The 16,794-nt window shown below is 36.2% G+C and overlaps 1 protein-coding gene and 1 non-coding gene across 6 annotated transcripts in view; both read left to right on the forward strand.

Annotated features, from left to right (window-relative positions):
* The window catches only part of COP1 (COP1 E3 ubiquitin ligase), a 261,090-nt gene that overhangs the window by 220,199 nt on the left and 24,097 nt on the right, over positions 1-16,794 (forward strand). The window lies entirely within an intron of this gene.
* LOC114900166 lies at positions 1,345-1,485 on the forward strand. The gene has a single exon (XR_003794782.1).

Raw genomic sequence — 16,794 nt, forward strand, 5'->3', positions numbered from 1 at the left:
CCTTTGAACTTGTGCTCATCGTTGTTCCTTATATGTCTATATTGCCTTGTCCTCTCTCTTCCATTTATCTAAATCCTCTCATCCTGTCCCAACCCAACCCCTACTTTTCTATCCCTCTCTTAACCATTTCATTTCCTTGGTTTCTGGTTTCTCACAGGTACTCATGCACTTATAGAATGCCCTGTACCAGCTGTCATTCAAGTGTATTTGGTTCTAAGGTTGTATGTCATTAGTGTTGCCTTAGTTATATTTCTTGCTTCTACTTTGAGAGCAAAAAATGTCAACACTAGCAACTGCCATAAGAAAAGCTACTTCATTTTCTAGGAAAGAGTTACAGTTAAGATAAAATTTAAGTCTTAATCTGGAGAGTCTACATTATGTTTTTAATCAATTTTATAAGATCATAAATATGGTGATGAAAATAATACAGTAGTACAGTCATACTTGAGAAAACTGCCCTTTAATTGTAAAGAAATTTAGGTTACAACGTCTTAATAAGAAAAACTGCCACTTATTTGTTTGGTGCCTAAAATATGCCAGATCTTTTTTGGTTAGGTACGTTACTGTGTTTTCTTTGAGTCTTCATAAAAATTCTATGCAGTACTTAAGATTACCTGTTTTATAGTTGAAGAAATTGAGTTTCTAAGAGGGTTGGACTGTACTATGGCAGAACCAAAATGCAGGTCCAGTTCTCCTTGTCTTAAATTAATTGCTGTTTCTACTGCATTACACGGTATTCCTAAAATAGTACAGAATTCTTGGAACAGCTTTGCCAGAGTACTCTAGAAGAATTTTGCAAATAGCACCCTTAGAAATGCATAGTTCCATGCTCAGAGGCCCTCCTTTATATTAATCAGCAATAAAGAGTCATTTTTCCCTGTCAGATATGCCACTGCAAGCACCTTGTTCTCAAGCTTTATTCAGGAGCGCTTCCAAGGTCAAGAGGTATTGATACGTGAGGGAAGTTGTCTGGCATTGCAAAGAAAATTAAGTTGATTAGGCTGCTTGGTGAGAAGGGAGAAGACTTAGGAAAGATTTGGAACGAAGGAAGAGTCGTGAAAATGATGTGACATTTTTGTGTATTTCAATCCTCTTTCTCTTGTACATGGTTTTTACAACCTTTTCTTCCTGAATAATGATCATTTTGAGTTTGTATGCTAAGTGTACCTTTTTAATCTTTCTATTCTCTGAATCATGATGTTTGGGGGGGGTTTGTTTTTGTTTTTCCTGTAGTTTATTTGAATGCGTTAAAAGTGTATTTAAAATGAGGATTTGATGCAGACAGGAGGTTGGTATAGAAAAGACTGGATAACAAAAGCCTTCTTAATAATGAAGCACAGCAAAAATGGAACCTGCAGGAACCAGCCATGTGGACAAATGAAAAAATGCCTTTTGTCTACAAATTGCAGTGATCCTACATTAACATGGAGGTCTCTGTCTGGCTTAGGACAGCTGGCTAAGTCTGATCGTTCCCCTCCATACAGCCTTTAAAACCAACACTCCAAGTACTGCTTTCCTTGCCATTTTGTTTACTATCTCTACTGATTAAGTGTACTACATTATTAACAGACTACCAGGTGTGGTTACTTCTGCATCCATCTTAACTAGTTTTTGAGGTATATTATCGTTTCTAAAAACTAGATATTATTATTTTTTTGTTTGATTAAGGAAACTATAACCAGGAAGTAGAATGAACACAGAAATATTATTTTTCTGAGGGACCACATTGGCTTAACTAATGCAGGGTTATCAGAAAAGGTCAGTCAATATTTTAGATACGAAGGTATTTAGAGTTAGCTTCCATGAATCATTAAGAATTGATTTGTCATTAAGAAAGTGATTTTTCCAAAATACAGTTTATGTAATCTTATAAGTCTATAACCAAATTTCAGGAATGACTGTTTCCGGGGAAAAGCTTGCTACCAAGTATTAACCTAGTACTAAATTTGAAATCTTAGTTTTTCATCGTGTGTGTTCCGCAGTAAGTTGTGGGGAAGGGTACGGGAACAGGGGAAGGAGCTGCTGTGGCATTTCTAATGCACTGAGGTGTGATATACAGCACCAGGGTATGTAAGCCATTGCTGGGTTTATTTATAATTAATTGTGTGAGAATCCTTGTTGGTGGTTCTGAACTCCCAAATTTCTTATTCTGACCGGTTATTGCATTAGACCATTGTTGAGTAAGTAGTCTTATTTTTCTAGGCTCTTTAGAAGTCCTTATTCTACTCTGTTCTTCATTTTAATAAACCATTTCATGATTTTTTACTCACTTATGTTATTTTTGCTCTGCACTTTTGTGGCCAAGGGTATACTAAAAACAGGGACAATCAGATATGTAATGGTATAGCTGTATGATTTTTTATGATAGCTTGGTGCCTATGCCTGTTGTTAAATTTGTTTTTTATTGAAGTATAATTGACTTACAGTATTACATTGGTTTCAGGTGTTCAACATAGTGATTTGATATTTTCATACATTACAAAATGATCACCATGATAAGTCTAGTTAACATCTGTCACATACAAAGTTTTATTGATTATATTCCTGTGCTGAATATTACAATCCTATGACTCATTTATTTTATAACTGGAAGTCTGTACCTCTTAGTCTCCCTTACCTGTTTCACTCATCCTCCAACCCCCCTCCACGCTGGCAACCACCAGTTTGTTCTCTGTACTTGTTAATCTGTTTCTGTTTTGTTATGTTTGTTCCTTTATTTTGTTTTTTTACATTTCACATATGAGGGAAATCATACAGTATTCGTCTTTCTCTGACTTATTTTATTTAGCATAATACTCTCTAGATCCATCTGTGTTGTCGCAAATGGCAAGATTTCATTCTTTTTTATGGCTGAGTAGTATCCCATTGTGTGTGTGTGTGTGTGCGTGTGTGCGCGCGCGCACACGCGTGCATGCCACATCTTCATTCATCTATTGATGGGCACTTTGGTTGCTTCCATATCTTTGCTATTGTAAATAATGCTGCAGTGAACATGGGGGTGCATATATCTTTTCAAATTAGTGTTTTTGTGTCCTGTAGGAAAATACTTAGAAGTGGAATTGCTGGATCGTATGGTAGTTAAATTGTTAATATTTTTGAGGAACTGTTTTCTATACTGTTTTCCATAGTGGCTAGACCAGTTTACATTCCCATCAATGACGCAGGAGGGTTCCCTTTTCTCCACATCCTTGCCAACAGTTATTTGTTCTCTTTTTAATAATAGCTGTTCTGACAGGTGTGAGGTGATATGTCACTGTGGTTTTTATTTGCATTTTCCTGATGACTAGTGATTATATCTTTTTATGTGTCTGTTTGTCATTTTTATGTTGTCTTTGGAAAAATGTAAGTTCAGTTGTACTGCTCATTTTTTAACCAGATTGTTATTTTTCAATGTTGAGTTGTTTTAGTTCTTTGTATATTTTGGATATTAACCCATATCAGATATATAATTTGCAAACATCTTCTCTCATTCAAGTAGGCTGCCACTTTGTTTTGTTGCTAGTTTCCTTCACTATGCAAAAGCTTTTTAGTTTGGTATAGTTCCATTTGTTTACTTTTGCTTTTCTTTCCCTCATCTGAGGAGACACATCCAAAAAAATATTGCTAAGACTGAAGTCAAAGAGCATACTGCCTATGTTTTCTTCCACAAGTTTTATGGTTTTAGCTCTTACATTTAAGTCTTTAATCCATTTTGAGTGTATGGTGTGAGAATGTTGTCCAGTTTCATTTTTTTGCACTTAGTTGTCCAGTGTTTTCAATACTGTTTACTGCAGAGGCTTTCTTTTCCCCATTGTATATTCTTCCCTCTTTTGTGATAGAATAAGTTACCATATAAGTGTGGGTTTATTTCTGGGCTCTCTATTCTGTTACATTGATCTATATCTGTTTTTTTTTTTTTTTTTTGCGGTACGCGGGCCTCTCACTGTTGTGGCCTCTCCCGTTGCGGAGCACAGGCTCCGGACGCGCAGGCTCAGCAGCCATGGCTCACGGGCCCAGCCACTCCGCGGCATGTGGGATCTTCCTGGACCGGGGCACGAACCCACGTCCCCTGCATCGGCAGGTGGACTCCCAACCACTGCGCCACCAGGGAAGCCCCTCTATATCTGTTTTTATGCCAGGACCATACTGTTTTGATTAGTGTAACTTTCTACCATAGTTTGAAATCAGGGAGCATGATACCTCTAGCTTTTGTTCTTCGTTCTCAAGACTGCTTTGGAGTCTTTTGTGTTTCCTTACAAATTTTAGAAGTTTTTGTTCTAGTTCTGTGAAAATTGCCATTGCTATTTTGATAGGAATTGCATTGAATCTGTAGATTGCCTTGGGTTAGTATGGCCATTTTAACAATATTCTTCTAATCCATGAGCATGGTATATTTTTCCATTTGTTTGTGTCATCTTCAATTTCTTTTATCAGTGTCTTATAGTTTTCCAAATACAGGTGTTTTTTTTTTTTAAACCTCCTTAGATTTATTCCCAAGTATTTTATTCTTTTTGATGCAATTGTAAATGGAATTGTTTTCTTAATTTCTCGTTCTGATAGGTTTTTTTTTTTTAACATCTTTATTGGAGTATAATTGCTTTACAATGGTGTGTTAGTTTCTGCTTTATAGCAGAGTGAATCAGCTGTACATATACATATATCACCATATCTCCTGCGTCTTGCATCTCCCTCCCACCCTCCCTCTCACACCTCTCTAGGTGGTCACAAACACCGAGCTGATCTCCCTGTGCTATGCGGCTACTTCAACTAGCTATCTACTTTACATTTGGTAGTATATATATGTCTATGCCACTCTCTCACTTTGTCCCAGCTTACCCTTCCCCCTTCCCTGTGTCCTCAAGTCCATTCTATACCTCTGCGACTTTATTCCTGTCCTGCCCCTAGGTTCTTCAGAACGTTTTTTTTTTGTTGTTCAGACTCCATATATATGTGTTAGCATACGGTATATGTTTTTCTCTTTCTGACTTACTTCACTCTGTATGACACACTCTGGGTCCATCCACCTCACTACAAATAACTCAATTTCGTTTCCTTTTATGGCTGAGTAATATTCCATTGTATATATGTGCCAAATCTTGCTTATCCATTCATCTGTCATTGGACGCTTAGGTTGCTTCCATGTTCTGGCTATTGTAAATAGTGCTTCAGTGAACATTGTGGTACATGACTCTTTCTAAATTATGGTTTTCTCAAGGTATATGCCCAGTAGTGGGATTGCTGGGTTGTATGGTAGTTCTACTTTTAGTTTTTTAAGGAACCTTCATACTATTGTCCATGGTGACTATATCAATTTACATTCTCACCAACAGTGCAAGAGGGTTCCCTTTTCTGCACACCCTCTCCAACATTTATTGTTTGTAGATTTCTTGAAGATGGCCATTCTGACTGGTGTGAGGTGATACTTCTTTGTAGTTTTGATTTGCATTTCTCTAATGATTAGTGATATTGAGCATGTATCATGTGTTTGTTGGCAATCTGTATATCTTCTTTGGAGAATGTCTATTTAGATCTTCTGCCCATTTTTGGATTGGGTTGTTTGTTTTTTGCTATTGAGTTGCAGGAGCTGCTTGTAAATTTTGGAGATTAATCCTCTGTCAGTTGCTTCATTTGCAAATATTTTCTCCCATTCTGAGGGTTGTCTTTTCACCTTGCTTATGGTTTCCTTTGCCATGCAAAAGCTTTTAAATTTCATTAGGTCCCATTTGTTTATTTTTGTTTTTATTTTCATTTCTCTAGGAGGTGCATCAAAAAGGATCTTGCTGTGATTTATGTCATAGAGTGATCTGCGTATATTTTCCTCTAAGAGTTTTATAGTCTCTGGCCTTATATTTAGGTCTTTAATCAATTTTGAGTTTATTTTTGAGTATGATGTTAGGAGTGTTCTAATTTCATTCTTTTACATGTAGCTGTCCAGTTTTCCCAGCACCACTTATTGAAGAGGCTGTCTTTTCTCCATTGTATATCCTTGTCTCATTTGTCATAAATTAGGTGACCATATGTGCGTGGGTTTATCTCTGGTCTTTCTATCCTGTTCCATTGATCTGTATTTCTGTTTTTGTGCCAGTACCATATTGTCTTGATTACTGTAGCTTTGTAGTGTAGTCTGAAGTCAGAGAGCCTGATTCCTCCAGCTCAGTTTTTCTTTCTCAAGACTGCTTTGGCTATTCGGGGTCTTTTGTGGTTCCATACAAATTGTGAAATTTTTTGTTCTAGTCCTGTGAAAAATGCCAGTGGTAGTTTGATAGGGATTGCATTGAATCTGTAGATTGCTTTAGGTAGTATAGTCATTTTCACAGTATTGATTCTTCCAATCCAAGAACATGGTATATCTCTCCATCTGTTTGTATCATCTTTAATTTCTTTCATCAGTGTCTTATAGTTTTCTGCATACAGGTCTTTTGCCTCCTTAGGTACGTTTATTCCTAGGTATTTTATTCTTTTTGTTGCAGTGGTAAATGGGAGTGTTCCCTTAATTTCACTTTCTGATTTTTCATCATTAGTGTATAGGAATGCCAGAGATTTCTGTGCATTAATTTTGTATCCTGCTTCTTTACCAGATTCATTGATTAGCTCAGGTAGTTTTCTGGTAGCCTCTTTAGGATTCTCTATGTATAGTATCGTGTGATCTGCAAACAGTAACAGTTTTACTTCTTCTTTTCTGATTTGGATTCCTTTTATTTCTTTTTCTTCTCTGATTGCTGTGGCTAAAACTTCCAAAAGTATGTTGAATAATAGTGGTGAGAGTGGACAACCTTGTCTTGTTCCTGATCTTAGTGGAAATGGTTTCAGTATTTCGCCATTGAGGACGATGTTGGCTGTGGGTTTGTCATATATGGCCTTTATTATGTTGAGGTAAGTTCCCTCTATGCCTACTTTGTGGAGGGTTTTTATCACAAATGGGTGTTGAATTTGTCGAAAGCTTTTTCTGCATCTATTGAAATGATCATACGGTTTTTCTCCTTCAATTTGTTTATATGATTTATCACATTGATTGATTTGCGTATATTGAAGAGTCCTTGCATATCTGGGGTAAACCCCACTTGATCATGGTGTATGATCCTTTTAATGTGCTGTTAGATTCTGTTTGCTAGTATTTTGTTGAGGATTTTTACATCTATGTTCATCAATGATATTGGCCTATAGTTTTCTTTTTTTATGATATCTTTGTCTGGTTTTGGTATCAGGGTGATGGTGGCCTCGTAGAACAAGTTTGGAAGTGTTCCTCTCTCTGCTATATTTTGGAAGAGTTTGAGAAGGATGGGTGTTAGCTCTTCTCTAAATGTTTGATGGAATTCACCTGTGAAGCCATCTGGTCCTGGGCTTTTGTTTGTTGGAAGATTTTTAATCACAGTCTCAATTTCAGTGCTTGTGATTGGTCTGTTTATATTTTCTATTTCTTCCTGATTCAGTCTCGTGATAGTTTTTTATTTATAGTTAGAAACACAACAGATGTCTATATATTAATTTTGTATCCTGCAACTTTACCAAATTCATTGATGAGCTCTAGTAGTTTTCTGGTAACATCTTTAGGATTTTCTGTGTATAGTATCATGTCATCTGCAAACAGTGACAGTTTTACTTCTTCTTTTCCTATTTGAATTCCTCTTATTTCCTTTTCTTCTCTGATTGCCATGGCTAGGACTTCCAATACCATGTTGGATTAAAGCGGCAAAAGTGCACATCCTTGTCTTGTTCCTTATCTTAGAGGAAATGCTTTCAGTTTTTCACCGTTGAGTAAGATGTTGGGTGTAGGTTTGTCTTATATGGCCTTTATTATGTTGAGATATGTTCCCTCTCTACCCACTTTGTTGAGAGTTTTTATGGTAAATGGATGTTGAATTTCGTCAAAAGCTTTCTCTGCATTTATGGAGATGATCATATGATTTTTATTCTTAAGTTTGTTCATGTGTTGTGCAAGTTGATTTGCAGATATTGAGCCATCCTTGTGTCCCTAGGATAAATCCCACTTGTTCATGCTATATGATCATTTTAATGTATTGTTGAATTCGGTTTGTTAATATATTGTCAAGGATTTTTGCAGCTGTGTTCATCAGTGATACTGGCCTGTACTTTTCTTTTTCTTGTGATACCTTTGTCGGGGTTTGGTTTCGGGGTGATGCTGGCCTTGTAGAATGCTTTCTGAAGCATTCCTTCTTCAGCTTTTTAGAATAGTTTGAGAAGTATAGGCATTGATTCTTCTTTAAATGTTTGGTGGAATTCACATGTGAATCCATCTGATCCTGGACATTTGTTTGTTGGGAACTTTCTTTATTACTGATTCAGTTTCATTACTGGTAATTGGTCTGTTCATATTCTGTATTTCTTTCTGACTCAGTCTTGGGAGATTTTACATTTCTAGGAATTTATCCATTTCTTCTGTGTTGTCCATTTTATTAGTGTATAATTGTTCATAGTAATTTCTTATGATCCTTTGTTATTTCTTTAGTGTTGGTTGTAACTTCTATTTCATTTCTGATTTTATTTATTTGGGCCCTTTTTCTTTTTTACTTGATGAGTCTGGTTAAAGTTTTTAAAATATTTTTGATAACCACCCCTGATAACAGTACATGTTAGGTATGTTCTAATTGTGAATGCAAGTTCCTTCGGATACCAAATAAAACTATTAGGTCTTATCAGAAAAACAAGTAAGTTGGGAGCAGAGAGGATATATGGTAATATGGTGATTCTGGTGTAGGTAGGTAGGTGATTCCTTCCTCTGTATGTGTGTGTGTGTCTGTGTGTGTCTGTGTGTGTGTGTGTGTGTGTGTGTATCTGTGTGTTTCTGTCTATATATACATATCTTTCCAAACGGACACTTAGACATGATTTTTTACTACTTTGAAGTTTGAGTAAGTTCTTTCTGTATTAAGTTAGACTTTCAAAATAGCCAAACATCTTAGAGGAAGCCCTACGAAGAAATTATACTCACTAGACTAATCTGTATATGGCCGTATTCCCAGAGAGAGAAACACGTTATACCAAATTATGTTTAATGAATGCTGATTTTCATACTTATTTGGTACAGACAGATTCCAGTGGTAAAATTTAATGGGCTATCATTTTGTGTTTATATTCATGATCACCTTCGGCTCTTTTACCTTTAGATAAAATTTGAATTTCATATGCACTTATGTCTTCTGTCTGATTAATGCTACTGTTTCTTAAATCTAGTCATGCAATGTAAGAGATATCCAGCACCTAGAACACCATCTGTTTGCCATAAGAATATCTGGTCCACCTTGTCTTAGAATGATTATAAAAAATCTTCAACATGGAATACTTTCATTATTTATAGAAAACTCTTATTTATAAAGCTTTAGAATTTTAGAATTGAAAATATAATAAGCCAGCCAGCAAGTCTAGAAGTTCTTTCGATTAGCAGTATAATTCATTTCCTCCTATTAGGTAAGTTAGTTATAAAAGTCGGTATTTGTTTAAATGAATCAAAAAGAATTGAAGTGTGATGAAGGTAATATATTTTACTAAAATAATGACCCATTATTCTGTTAATCACAGATTATAACTATATGTTTTTATTCATAATAGCCTTTATAGTTTGGGATTAGAAAGGGACCCAGTATCATCCTAAGAAAGGATACCAGTGGGGAGGAAAGAGAGCATTTGTGTTTAACTGGGTAATCTTGAAAGTGTTCCCTTGTGATGAAGAAACTCCAGTCTCCAAGATCTTGAATTGGGTTGGAGGGGTGGGTATTAGCCTGGCACCGCCACTGTCTGTACTGACTACATAGTATACTCCCTTCCACCTTATTTCTGTGGCCAAGTCCTTTTCTCTAATGATATAACTTAAAATCATACTTGTGGAGAGATAAATAAAAGACCAAATTCTTCGTATAATAAGCTTTTTAGGAATCTTAGGTATATGAGACTTAAGATGTAATATCCATATATAATGTCTGAGATCTGAGGTTCTCCCATACATATCAAATGCTCACCTAAAACTCTTTTCTCCTTCCCTTCTGAGTTTATAAATTCAGGTCAGGGCCAGTCATATGATAAACTTACCAAATCAATATGCTAAAAACCATCAATTGGTGTATTTTATCAGTCTCCATATGTTGATCATGGCTTTGCTATGCTATAGTTGTGTGTATGGTTTTGGACAAGTTATTAAGTCCCTTTAAGACCATGTTTTTCCTTTGTACATTGAGGATAAAAATAGATAAATATCTGTAATAGATATAACAGATTGGTATGTGGATTAAGTGAAATAATTTATATAGTCCTTAACAAAGTAACTGGCCTATAGTTCTCAACAAATAGTTATGTGATGATGGTAGAAGTTTGTTTTTTGTTTTGGGGTGGCTTTTTCTGTTCTTGTGTTTTTACCTATCTCTGTAAGATAGTAAAATAAGACAATGAGATAAGTAAAATGAGAACCTTAGATTCTAGGATCACAAATTTTATTTATTGTTTTTCTTGAAAATGATCACAAATTTTATTTATTGTTTGTCTTGAAAATACAGTTCAAACAACTAATTCACTCAGTTTTAGATCCTTTATAGAATGCAGGAAGGCTGACTGTAACATTTTAAAGAGCAGGACTTCTTATTGATAGATTGTGGTTTTGTATTCATTCTCTCTTAGACATATTTACATACATTTTTACTAAGTCATTTCTGAAAAACCACATGCTGAAAGAAAGGTCAGGGACAAAAAAAAACCTGTTTGTCTTACCAGTGGCATTTATTTAAAAACCATTGGAGATCATCTTGGAAGCAATGTTTGAAAGTCTTTCTGTGGGCTCTCCCCATGTGCAGCACAGATCTATGTCTGTATTAAGGTAAATAACCACTCAGGGCAAATTGGGGGACTCTCCTGATAAATCAGATCCAGACAAAAGTAAAATGCGTGTAACTCCGAGATCCAAAAACAAGAATAAGTCTGGCACAAAAACAGAAACATAGATCAATGGAACAAGATAGAAAGCCCAGAGATAAACCCACACACATATGGTCAACTAATCTATGACAAAGGAGGCAAGGATATACCATGGAGAAAAGACAGTCTCTTCAATAAGTGGTGCTGGGAAAACTGGACAGCCACATGTAAAAGAATGAAATTATAACACTCCCTAACACCATACACAAAAATAAACTCAAAATGGATTAGAGACCTAAATGTAAGACCGGACACTATAAAACTCTTAGAGGAAAACATAGGAAGAACACTCTTTGACATAAATCACAGCAAGATCCTTTTTGATGCACCTCCTAGAGTAATGGAAATAAAAACAAAAACAGGCAAATGGGACCTAATGAAACTTCAGAGCTTTTGCACAGCAAAGGAAAGCATAAACAAGATGAAAACACAACCCTCAGAATGGGAGAAAATATTTGCAAACGAATCCACGGACAAAGGATTAATCTCCAAAATATATAAACAGCTCATGTAGCTCAAGATTCAAAAAACAAACAACCCAGTCCAAAAATGGGCAAAAGAGCTAAATAGACATTTCTCCAAAGAAGACATACAGATGGCCAAGAAGCACATGAAAAGCTTCTCGACATCACTAATTATTAGAGAAATGCAAATCAAAACTACAATGAGGTATCACCTCACACCAGTTAAAATGAGCATCATCAGAAAATGTACAAACAACAAATGCTGGAGAGGGTGTGGAGAAAAGGGAACCCTCTTGCACTGTTGGTGGGAATGTAAATTGATACAGCCACTATGGAGAACAGTATAGAGTTTACATAAAAAACTAAAAGTAGAATTATCATATGACCCAGCAATCTCACTACTGGGCATATACCCAAAGAAAACCATAATTCAAAAAGACACATGCACCCCAATGTTTATTGCAGCACCGTTTACAATAGCCAGGTCATGGAGGCAACCTAAATGCCCATCGACAGACGAATGGGTAAAGAAGACGTGGTACGTATATACAATGGAATATTAGCCATGAAATGGAACAAAATTGGGTCATTTGTTGAGACATGGATGGATCTAGAGACTGTCATACAGAATGAAGTAAGTCAGAAAGAGAAAAACAAATATCCTATATTAATGCATATATGTGGAACCTAGAAAAATGGTACAGATGAACCAGTTTGCAGGGCAGAAATAGAGACACAGATGTAGAGAACAAACGTATGGACACCAAGGGGGGAAAGCGGCAGGGGGTGGGGATGGTGGTGTGATGAATTGGGCTATTGGGATTGACATGTACACACCGATGTGTATAAAATGGATGACTAATAAGAACCTGCTGTATAAAAAAATAAAATTAAAAAAAAAAAAAAGACCTTGAGGGCAGGCCCCATCTGCTTTGCTCATGGCTGCATCCCCAGCACTGAAGCTAGAGCCTGACACTGAGCTCAATAACTATTTGTGGAACACGTGAAACAGCTGTGCAAAGACTGACCCTGGGTCCTGGCGTCTCTGAAGACAGCAAGCCTGGGTAAAAAAAAAAAAAAAAGAAGAGAAACTTGATAAAAGAGAACCTCTATAAGTGGTTTTAATAGAAGAATGATTCTGCCTGTCAGGAAATCCACTACAGCTCCGTTTGGTGAAGCAACAAAATGTTAGCACTTGAAGTATTTTCTTTCTTTGTATTTAAATCAGAGGATACCACAGGGAAGTATATAAAGGCTTTCGGATGGTTTGAAGGAAATACAAAGGAGTGGAAAAATTGGACAATTGAATAGTATCACTTAACAGAACATGGCTAGAAGAAAACCTCCTAAGAATCTCTGCATATTATATTTGCATTTCATCTCACAGAAGAGGAAGAGGATGCTCATAAGGCAACTGTAGGTCATAAATAAACAGAAAAGCTTAAAGGGCAAATTCATTTGAAAGTGTTCTGTGGCTATAGGATCCTGAATGAAAATCAGATTCAGCTGTACACAAAATCTATGAACTCCTACGTGAGGAGAAAAGCCATTTTAATTTTCAAGATGTATTTTGAATACAAATGTTACCGCCCTCTCACCCCACCTCAAAGAAAGAAAAGAATGAGGCAAAAGGCCCTACTTTTATTTTTGTGTTTATAACCTTGGTATGAAAAGAACCTGAAGTATGTATGGTCTTTTATTTGTGGTAACACTGCAGTCATACTCCAAATTAATACTCTTTATTGGCAATGAGCAAACAAGATACCTGTGTTCATAAAAAAGAGAATACCAAATAAGACAAGAGCCTCTATGGAGAGAATATTAAGGAACTAACATATAAGGTAGATTGTGATATAACAGGTATAATGTGGTTGTTATTGTTTGAAGGCTAGTTATCTCAAATTTTTATATACTTCTTTCTTCATATATTTTTAATATTCCTCCTTAAAGGTATATGTATATCTTTAAGGAAGAATATTAAATTCAGCCATCTTCTACACTGCTCTGTGTCCCCTAGGGAATTGTATTTGCAGATACTGTATGTCGTACATAGTGATTTATCTTTTTCATCATGTCAAGTGCTTGACTAAAGGGCTTAAACGCATGTACAGTTTTAACTTAGTGAACGCTTTAAGAAGAAAGTTCAGTGCTTGTAGGACAAGCTTGAAGACAGACCGCTTATATTAGTTTTTGCTAGCTATCTCAACTGCAGCTCTTGCTTTTAGAGGACAAATGTGAATAGTATTTCAGTGTACTTCACATTTGCCATGTCACTAATAGTGTTCTATCACTTGAAAGAGAGACTCAGTTTTAAAGATTATATGTCTAGGTGGTTTTTTTCCCCAAAAAAAGAGCTTCAAGGAACTTTCCTTCCTTTGTTTTACAACACAGACCATAAAATTGTTTTGGGGGAGAAAATGTTTCTGAAATTTTTGAGATCCTTATTGAGCAAGGTTGTGCTTTAAACATCTAAATGGTGGGTGGAGGCGTGTGTCATTTCTAAATTCTGTCTTAGGGTGGTGTTCTGATTGAGATTACTGGAATCAAGTTGCCAGGTTTCCTTCCTCTCCTCTAAATATTAGCTTTGAACCTTTGGGCAAGTTACTAACATTTTCATGCCTCAGTTTGCTCTTCTGTGAAATCAGAACAATGGTATCTTCTACATAATATTGTGGAATAAAATTAGAAAATATATAGAAAGTATTGAGATAGGTGGGGAACTCAAGGTAAATGATTATTGATAAATAATAAATGTTGCTGTCATCTTCAATATTTTATACATTAATCGACATAGCTAGATAGCTACTTGTTTTTAATTGATCAGATATTAATTTTGCAATGTAAAAAATATAATGTCTGCATTTAGATGGTTTACAACCTAGTAAACACAAATATTTTTAAACAAATAACTGTGGTATAAGCCTGAATGAAAGAACTCCTTACAAGAGAATTATCCCTGAAAATATTGGTCCTAGAGGGGAGAGATTACTTCGAAATGGGAGAATTATAAAAGGCTTTATGAAGATACTGGCTTTTGTGCTGGTCTTCATAAATACAAAAAGGGTTTCAGAAGGCTTAAGACAATGAAAGGACATATCTGGACAGAAGACCATAAACCAGCATCTGGTTACTACTAACCAGGCATTATATAATAAGTGTTATCTTAATTCAAAATCATCACTATAAATCTTCTAAGTTATATACTTTTGATGTCTGTTTACCAGTGAAATTGAGGTTCAGAGAGGTTAACTGATTTACCCAAGAGAACACAACTGAATATGGAGTAGTAGAGTTGAAATTTGAATCCACGTCTACCTTACTCCAAAACGCATACTCTTTCTGCTACACTGCCTTCAGGTTGGAGAAAAGTGTGAACAAAGGTGTGGATGAGGGAAACCGTAACAGATGTGTAGGAAATTTTTAATATAGTACACGTAAGAAGTTGGGATAGAAACTCTTGGGGAATGAGGCTGGAGAGGTACCAGAGTATACAGTCTGGAATGCCATACAGAAAAAGAAGTTTGGGCTATCTTCTATAGGGAGTAGTAAGCTGCTAAAGCCCACTGTACAGGGAGATGAGATTATCACATGAGAATATTTTCATAACAGTTATGTAGAGTACATTGTAATGAGAGGAGATTAGAAGTAGAGAGTTCAGTTAGATAGGTTATTAAACGATTTAATTAGTATTTTTTCTGTATTCAGTTTCCTTTTAAAAATGTTAAAGTTGACCTCACGTATTACAAACATGTTTATTTAAAGGTATTTCAATATATTCACTTCAAAAAACTTTTGAACTATTTTGAGGATACAGTTATCTCTCACCTACTGGCACACAACCTATATTTTTTTACTTTTTCCAAGAATTTCAGTTGCTGAACTTAATACATTTGAATTGAAGAGTTTTGTTAAGTGTTAGGATTAAGGATGACCCTAGGGCCTGGGGGGTGGGTCAGGGGTTGAGACATCACTGAGGGAATAGAACACCAAGAGTAAATCTAATCTTATCTTCTCCTTGCTACTGACTCCTTGTTATCCATAAATAAAATCCTGACTCTGGTATAAGAGAGTTAGTTTGCATGTTTACTCCAACCTATTGTTCTTATCTCATCAACTAATACACAGGCTGATTCACAATTTCTCATCACCCCAAAGCACCATTTTCTTTCAAACTCATGGCATTTCCATGACCATGTCCCTTTGCCTAAAATATCCTCCATCTTTCCTCTTGAGAAATTTCAACTATTACTCTTCCGTGTTCCATTTGTGGCCTTGTCTGTGAAACCTGTCATCTCTCCCACTTTCCTTCTTGCTTCCTCAATTACCCTTTGAACTCTGTATTTCTTATACTATAATAATACACGTAGTAGTTTTCTTTTTAAAAGTCCATTTCCCCTTCTAGTTTATAATCTCAAGATCAGACATCATGTCTCATTTATCTTCAGAACTCCAGTACCCAGCACAATGTTTGGCATGTAATATCTACCCTAATGATGATAAATGGATGGATAATGATAGATGAGTTTAAATGGCATGAAATTAATTAACTTTATGGTGAAGCCACTATCATATCCTGAAAGTGCTGGGATAATGGACATTTATTCTCTCTGTAGAAGCAATTTGGTGAATTACCATATCACCTTGGAGATGAGGGAAAGCTTTTTCCAGAAGCTTCTGTCAAAGCTAAGTTCTAAAGGCTGAGTTAGCTCCAGGGACTTGTGCAAAGGCCCTTTATCCTACAGTTTTGACCATTAGGTAGAGTTGCCTCTGAGGTCACTAATATCATCTAATGCCCAAATCTAATAACCTATTATTATTAAACAATCTTTTATCTTCTCATGATTTTTAACAGTTTTGACTACCTTCTCTTTTTTAAAAAGAACTTTCCGTCACTTAAAAACACTTATAAGATACATTTTATATGCCAGATACATGTGTCTCATTTAATCATAACAACAACTCACGTAGCTCAAGTTTTTCTTTTTTTTTTAAATAAATGTATTTATTTTTATTTTTGGCTGTGTTGGATTTTTGTTGCTGCGTGCGGGCTTTTCTCTAGTTGTGGCGAGCAGGGGCTACTCTTCGTTGCGGTGCATGGGATTCTCATTGGGTGGCTTCTCGTTGCAGAGCACGGGCTCTAGGTGCGCAGGCTTCAGTAGTTGTGGCATGCAGGCTCAGTAGTTGTGACTCACGGGCTCTAGAGTGCAGGCTCAGCAGTTGTGACGCATGGGCTTAGTTGCTCCGCGGCACGTGGGATCTTCCCGGACCAGGGCTCAAACCCGTGTCCCCTGCATTAGCAGGCGTATTCTTAACCACTGTGCCACCAGGGAAGCCCTCAACTTTTTCTCCCTTCCCTTCCCTCTTCCCTCTTCCCTCTTCCCTCTTCCCTCTTCCCTCTTCCCTCTTCCCTCTTCCCTCTTCCCTCTTCCCT

The sequence above is a fragment of the Monodon monoceros genome, unplaced genomic scaffold (assembly GCF_005190385.1).
Source record: "Monodon monoceros isolate NGI ecotype Baffin Bay Population unplaced genomic scaffold, NGI_Narwhal_1 Super_Scaffold_18, whole genome shotgun sequence".
Taxonomy (NCBI): domain Eukaryota; kingdom Metazoa; phylum Chordata; class Mammalia; order Artiodactyla; family Monodontidae; genus Monodon; species Monodon monoceros.